At 39.2% G+C, this 8,026-nt stretch overlaps 1 long non-coding RNA gene across 1 annotated transcript; it reads left to right on the top strand.

Moving 5' to 3' along the window:
* The first annotated feature begins 2,516 nt into the window (after window positions 1-2,516).
* Window positions 2,517-7,273, top strand: LOC138955992 (uncharacterized). Its single transcript, XR_011452457.1, has 6 exons — window positions 2,517-3,439; window positions 3,730-3,771; window positions 4,297-4,375; window positions 5,304-5,425; window positions 6,046-6,092; window positions 7,046-7,273. It is a non-coding gene; the product is annotated as an uncharacterized lncRNA (long non-coding RNA).
* Window positions 7,274-8,026: the final 753 nt, after the last annotated feature.

Here is an 8,026-nt window from a genome sequence, read left to right as displayed (position 1 = left end):
CACACACACACACACAAAGAGCCCCACCCCCCCCCCGCCACAAACGCATGTTACGCACACACAGACGCACGTACGCACGCACTGACACGCACGCACAAACTGACACGCACGCACGTATATATACACACACAGCACACACACACACACACACACACGCACGCATGCACGCACTCGCGCACATACACACACACACACACACACACACACACACACACACACACACACACACACACACACACACACACACACACACACACACACACCCAATCAGACAGTAAACTCGGAAAACGCAGCAATTAATTAGGAAATAGAGAAGCTATGTACACAAAACACCGTGATGCGGACGAAATCAAAATTCCTATCCCAAAAAGTCTGGTAATGATATTTATTCACACGGGTCAATCGCCGGCTTAGTGAAAGCATTTGTATTTACTATTAATCTCAAAACCTCTACATCATCAACAATTGCTGGCTGATTCAATAGCGAGAACTTTATAAAACAATTGTGTGCACACTTTGACTGCAAAGTGATTGTTTAACTCAAACAAACATTAGAGTTACTTCTCGCAAATGTCACATCGGACTCCCATTTTCATCATTAATATCAGGATTTGTTTGTACAATACAGTAGCTATGTCTAGCGACACGAAGGAAAGGATGAGGAGAACATTCAGCGTTTGGAATGACAGAGTGCTAGTCAAATTTATTATTTTCAACAATCGAATATGAAGGCAGTGAACTAGTTTTTTTTTTGTCTGGCCTCATAATTAATTTCTCTTGCACAATTACCTTGAAGCGGATTGGGACGAAATGAAGTTTTACACCTGAAAAGCTATTTTATCTTGACAACAGAGCAGTAGCCGCAGAACACACGTGACTGCTACGAAGGGGAAATTGCTTCTCTACATAATTATCTTCTGATTCATTTGAACTGGCCGTTCTAAGATAACTGTATTTTCAATTTTTTCACTTCCGACACAAGGGGCGCTCGTCCATGAAAACATCGAGACATTCTAAAGACTGTCACGCCGTGGTTTCAATTTGTGTTTTTGTTTTTCTCATCAAAATTCGATTTTTTTTAATGAAGCCGATCGTTGACACCGCAAAGGGAAGACAAGCGGAAAACCTTCATATTCTTCATACCGACAAGAAAAGTTGAAGAGTGTGAGAGTTTGCTATACAATCTGTGAAAGAAGATATGAAAGGAGGATTCTGAATCAATTGCAGGCATGAAAATTCTCCGTATTTTCCGTATTTTCCGTATTTTTGAAAAAAATAAACCGTATTTTGTTTTATTTTCAGTATTTTTCCTTTTTTTTTAAATTTTTTTTAATTTGTTTTTATCCCAGCGAAGCTGGAGGTATCCCGTGAACGCTATACTGTAATCGACTTGAGAAATGTGCATACCGAATAATACATGATAAAGAAGGATTCTTTGTGCCCGGCTACGTGCTACAGTTGGAGATGGAAGTTCACCAAAAATTGGGACCATACTAACAAAAATACGGTGGGTGCAATAGTCGCCCCCATTTTTTCAGCAAACGCCACCCAAGGCCGCTTTGGACGGGTAGAAATTCCGTAGTTTCCAAGTCTATGGATAAAGCTCGCGTAAGAAGAATACGTCACGGTCGAAAGTCTTTGACGTCAATTAATGCATCATGACGTCATGCCTCCCTGTAGTCTTTCTCTCTCGCGCAGTGTGTGTGTTTGTGTTCATTTCATGTGTTAGTGTTACTGTTTGTGTGTGTGTGTGTGTGTGTATGTGTGTGTGTTTGTGTGTGTGTATTTGTGTGTGTGTGTGTGTCTGTCACGGTTTGTGTGTGTGTATTTGTGTGTGTATTTGTGTGTGTGTGCACGCGTGCATGAGTCTGTACTACTCGTATGTGTGTGGTGTGTGTGTGTGTATTTGTGTGTGTGTGTGTGTGCGCACGCGTGCATGAGTCTGCACTCGTGTGTGTGTAATTGTGTGTGTGGGCATAAGTGTATGTGTGTGCGTGTAGGTGTGGTTGTTTTTTAACGGTGCCGGTGTTTGTCCGTCTGTCCATATGTGCGTATGGGTGTGTGTTTTGTGTGTAAGTTTTTTTGTGAGAGAGTGAGTGAGTGCGTGTGAGTGAGTGTGTGTATGTGTGTGTGTGTGACTTGGGGTGTGTCTGTGTGTGTGTGTGTGTGTGTATGTGTGTGTGTTTGTGTGTGTGTATTTGTGTGTGTGTGTGTGTCAGTGTTTGACTGAGAGAGAGAGTGTGTGTGTGTGTGTGAATGTGTGTGTGCATGAGTTTGTGTGTATGTTTGTTGTATGAGTGTGTATATGTGTTTGTCTGTAAAGGTGTGTGTGTCCGACTGTCTATGTGCGTATTTGTTTGTTTGTTTGCTTAACGCCCAGCCGACCACGAAGGGCCATATCAGGGCGGTGCTGCTTTGACAGAGAGAGAGAGGTTTGTCTTTCGCTGGGGTATGCAGTGCCTTGGCGTTGCACATCTACTTAATCCCAGCGAAGCTGGAGGTATCCCGTGAACGCTATTCACGACTTTTTTCCGTGACCTTTCGGATTTCATGGGGGCTGCCATTTTGGTTTTGATGCGCTTCCTTTTCCGGTTTACGTATTTTCCGGTTTAACATAGCATTTGCGTTTTTTTGTCAGAAGAGTGATATTTGGTTATGAAGGAAGTCAAGTCCGCCATTACCTGCAACCTCAGTTGAGTGTTTACTTTGAACTTAAACTTGAACCGTAACAGTGTGTAGCCAGTTCGCAAGACCTGTTCATCTTCCTACCAGTTCCAACTGTTGTTATCAATGGGTCGCGCAGCTGGAGGAAGTGTTTATTTTCATTTGGAGCCCAACTTCAGTTCAAAACCAGTCAAGAACTGGCCTTGACATTCGTTTGGAACTTAGTTCAACGAGTATTTTCTCGAACGTAACCGCTTTTGACCCAGCTGGTTGGCATCATGAATTAGACGTACACCGGCAGTTATAAATCATGTTGTGCAAAAGACTGTAAAGAAGTAGAAAATTGTGGAAAATCGGGAATGCTTTCTCAGTTTGTGCACCCTGGCAACATTCATCAGGAAAAAAACTGCATATATGCCTTCCTCTGCAAAACAAAAGTCGCGCGAAGAATGCTGAACGGGCAGCGACGACTAGCTGTTCTTCTTCAAAGTAATAAACTACCCCCCAAACCCTGCAAGTTTGTGCGATTTACTTTGTGGACATGAAGCCAGCAGAGGGCTCAGGAATGCCCACTTAATTCCTTGATTTTACTTCCGTCACAAGAACTAAAAGAACATTCAATGTTCGTTAAATCTGTGGATCAAGTGACTCTAGAAGCGGAGGAAATGAAAATCACCGGCAGATCTGTACAAGATGTTGAATTCTGCCAGGGAAACGAAGCCGCTGTCACGGCAGAGAAGTCTCCGCCTACGAAAGTCGGTAGATCTAGAGCAAGGTAAACATACGTTTTTCAACGCTTGTTCACAAACACACACACACGTACACAAACACACACACGCTCACACCATCACACACACACTTATGAAAGAGATGGAATAGCTGATCGAGTGATGACAATGTTGATTGATAAGTATTTTTTGGTGCGGTGAACTTGAGGCAATATTGTTCTATCAATCCATCAATATATTTTACACTTTCACCCCAGAAATGAAGCACGTGTACACATATTGAACAAAAGAACCATTTTAAGCTTCCATTGGTATTGTTTCCTCTTTTTTTTTGCAGACATGTTGGCAGGAAGTGAGTGTTTCACCCCACTCTTGCAAGGTAGGTTGATCACTGATGACAAGTTCTGATTGTTTTTCCTTTTTAATATTAAACGGATGACAATCCGTACTCTGCAGATGGATCTAACCGAGATGGATCTAACCGATACACGGAAGCAACATTGGGAACACACTGTTATTCACAGTCTGTGAATAGTTCATGTGTGAGGGGTATTACTGCAAGTACGTTCACTAATGTAGAGAAATAATTTTGGACTCAAACTTCAAGTTAAATTGTTTCTGCTGTCAGAGCCATCTTTCTGAAGGAACAATATTTTACATGCCACTGGATTGTTGTATATTCCTTATTTTGCAATGACAGGCTCAGCTTTCATTTGATTGTAATGTGTTTCTTATTTGAAGCTTTGTATCATAAAAGCTCTGTAGAAGTGTTGCACTTGTTTTGCAGACTGCATTAGGCGTGGTAGCTATTGCACCTCCCCCCCCCACCGCCTATTTATCTAACACACCCACCCACACACATACACAGGGTGCTGACAAAGGATCTTTTTCTATTCTCCTTCAGGCCATCGCTTAATTTCTTGCAGACTGAGGAGCAGAGGACGTTTGAGCCGCTCCTAAACCTGAGGCACACAAGCCACAAGGTAAAGAAGGTATCAGTATAAAAACAAATGTTTTCACTTTGATTTTTATCGCATCATTTTTTTTAATTAAACTCTGTAAATTGTGGCAATTACACATTATGCCAATAACATTATTATGAAGAATGAAGATTTTCAACTTATCATTGAAGAAATGAAATCAAGCATTTTTGTTCATTCTGTATTTGATTATTATTTTCCAGTCTTTGGGTTGGCATAGTGGGTGAAATAAGGGTGAGGAGTGTCGGTTGGTGTTATTTTTTCGGTCTTGGTGATGTAATATTTTTCCCACGGTATTCATGGTTATGTTTGACTTTAGTGCAGATTCCAGAACAGCCTCTTAAACTGAAAAGCTACAAGGTCAACAATATAAACAGGTTACTGGTGTCTCAGGCATTGATGTTTTTAAAAAGATTTGCACAGCAATTTATGTGTTTGTAAACAGATAATGAAAATAAAGCATAACAACTTTTATATTTTGTAAGTGGAATTAAATGTTTTCATTTTTTATTTTGAAGTGTTTTTGTATTCAGGTTTTATTGGATGGGTGGGGGGGGGGCGGGGTGGTTTTGGTGGTTCTGACTTTTTATGATGTAAGGATTTTTTTCCTTAATAAGTTATTTAATTAGTTTATGTAGGGGGGGCCGAGGGGGGGGGGGGGGGGGGGCGTGGGATTTAAAGTGTATTTCTGGCTTTCGGAGAGGTGCTAAATCTGTTAAAATGGAAATGAAATAAAACAATTGGTGGTGAGGGTTATTACAAAAAAAAGTAAGGATTATTTCTCATACCTTTTTATTTTTTACCCAAAATTATGTTACTGAAATTATTCATTAATTTTTAAAGAGGCAGACTGTGAGACAGGTGATGTAATTGAAGTTAGAATATCATGAGATGTTACTTACTTTCTTTACAATATCATCTAATTTGACAGTCCGACACTGAAGACTGCAGACTTCATGGCAGCCACTGACCTGACGATATGACAGCCATGAATTGAATATCAAACGCAGAAGAAGAAAAAGAAGAAGACAGTCTAACAGGAAAATAATTCTGGTATGCTCATAATTTCTATGCCAGTTTGAAAAAAGTCATGAATTGAAGTTTACCCAGGTTAGACATTAGCATGTCGTAATTGTGACAATGAATGTATCCGTAAACGCACCAAGAGACTTACTTTGAAAAATTGAAGTCATGCATCGTCAATATGACTACAATCACAAACTGAATAAGGGGAAATCATGTCAATTTGGTGGTCTGGATCATCAGCTGTTGCTCATTCGCTATAATGGTCTACTTGACAAAGCCCGTCTTCATGTGCTTCTTTGTTTCTTTATACCTAGTGTAGACAACATGTAGGCGTTTGCAGACTGTTTATTGTATTGCTGTTGTTTGTTTGTGAGTAAAACTATGGTGTGACCTCAATTGTTTGAAATTTGTTGTGTATGTTCTACTTTGTGTAAGGTGTTTCTCCATGCCCCCAGAAGAACCGACATTATATTAAAACCTTCATACCCTGAAAATACTTGCATACTAGATGTTGTTTCTTATTGTAATGATTGGGGACAGGCAAGCTCTTAAATTGTGCAAGCCATCAGAAAACTGTCAAGTCTGATTTGCTAGAACAAGCGATATTAACACGTTATTAAGATGAATATTTGATTAAATATGTGCAGGAACTACTTCAGCAGATTCATATGGCCAGTCTCACAATGCAAGGAAGGTGAGTAAATTGAATTATGTCTCTCCCACCTGTTCTGTGTTTAGTGTCAGCCGTGATTGCCTGATGAGAATTTGAAAACATGTTGCTAACTAACATGAACCCAACCATGAAACGTGATGTAGGTGAGTAGCCCATCTAGAAAAACGAACCTGTTCTAATTCCGAATTAGAACAGGTTCTTTTTTCTAGATGGGCTACTCACCTACATCACGTTTTATGGTTGGGTTCATGTTAGTTAGCAACATGTTTTCACATAGAAAATGGTTGGTACCTGAACAAATATCTGCACATTACAATGAAGTCTTACTTTTTAATCTGATGGTTTAATAACCCCCAAAAACCCAACCAACCAGCACCCCCCGCCCCCCCTCCAAGAAGAAGCTCACATAACTACCAACTACACAATTTCATTACAGAATCAAACAATGGGAAGAATCAGGATTCAGCAGTGCTAGGTCGTTGGAGGGGGATAGCTATCACTAGGCACTCAGCAATGAATAGTTGAGGTTTTCACGGACATTAACAAAATCCGGTAACCTACGGACAGTAAATTTCACAGGGAAGGGAACAAGAACGTCAAAAATGGAAAAGTATGTTTTTTCTTTCAAACCATTGATAGAGCTCTGAAGCTTCACACAAGTTTTGCAGAGAGAGCACTCGGCCTCTTCATTTTTGGCACTAAAACATGCGCACACACAAAAAGAAAGTTTTTAAAAAGTGGCACCGATGTATTCTCACACTCACAGCCTTAGAATATTGCAGTTTGTATGTTACCAAATTGAGGCATGATTTTACTCCATACCTGACCAAATCTGCGACAGTCGGGCAAACTTCTTACAAGTCGGATTGGGCCTTCAATCAAATACTCAGAAACCAGCAGCTACTTTAAGTAATACTAGTTTTGTTGTTATTTTTTACAGCTTGTACTGAATGTGTTTTCTTTTATCTCCTCAGAATCGAGTCAGCCAGAGAAAGACCATTGAGAGGGAGAGCGCACAGTAAAGCATATATGGCATGCACTTCGGTGGACCAGTGCCATCATCTTCATAACAAGAGATGCAGATCATATTTTCTTATGTTTAAGTATAGCTGTTAGCAAAAGTATTTGACGATTCTTGGGTACGACTTTCGTGTTTAATCCTATTAGCTTGTGTACAGCCCTCAAAATCTGTTTTATTTTAATTTATCATTTATAGTTTGATTTTTTTTTTAATGGAATTAGTCCAAATGTAAATACATCTAAGGTTGCAATATTGTTTTTTTGTATATATACCCTTAAAACTACCTCTTCGTGTAAACAAAATTTAATTGTAAAAAGAAGTGTTTGTTCAAGGGAGATAATTTGAAGCGAATTTTTTTTTAAATCAGTAAAACTGCGTAGTGACATCCTCAATTAAATAAAAAGAATAAGGAATAAAGGTATACACACAGGTTGTACCCATTTTCTTGATTGCACTGCTTTTAAGTAGAAAGCTTTTTTTCTCAGAATTATTTTACAAATAAAATTCAAGGGAGGCAATTGATATGATAAAAAGGAAGAATTTTTTTTTTCTTAGAATACTGTACACATTTAGTAAAGTATAATTTACAAGACAAAACACAGGTTTTTTTGGTTTTTTTTCTGTGCCTACTACTTGACAAGAGAACCACGAGATTTGTGCAGATTATTTAAAATTTTCTGTACAGTATATTTTACAAAGACAGATCCATACAATATATATAATTTTGTAATAGATGTTTTCAATTTGTAGGTATGGGTTTTTTTAAATCAACAGTTCGGATAGCCACAACAAGTGTGTATGTCTTGTGATTTGAGAGCTTTAGCACTGGATGCTTAGAATCCTCTTGATCATTTACTTCAGTAGGTAAAGCCACCTTCTCCAAAATCTTCTCTCCTATTCTGTGCTTACTACAGTGGGTTTGACAAGAGAACCA

The sequence above is a fragment of the Littorina saxatilis genome, unplaced genomic scaffold, assembly GCF_037325665.1.
Source record: "Littorina saxatilis isolate snail1 unplaced genomic scaffold, US_GU_Lsax_2.0 scaffold_2411, whole genome shotgun sequence".
NCBI lineage: Eukaryota > Metazoa > Mollusca > Gastropoda > Littorinimorpha > Littorinidae > Littorina > Littorina saxatilis.
Note: the sequence above shows the minus strand (reverse complement) of the source record. Positions and strands in the feature narration are given on the sequence as shown.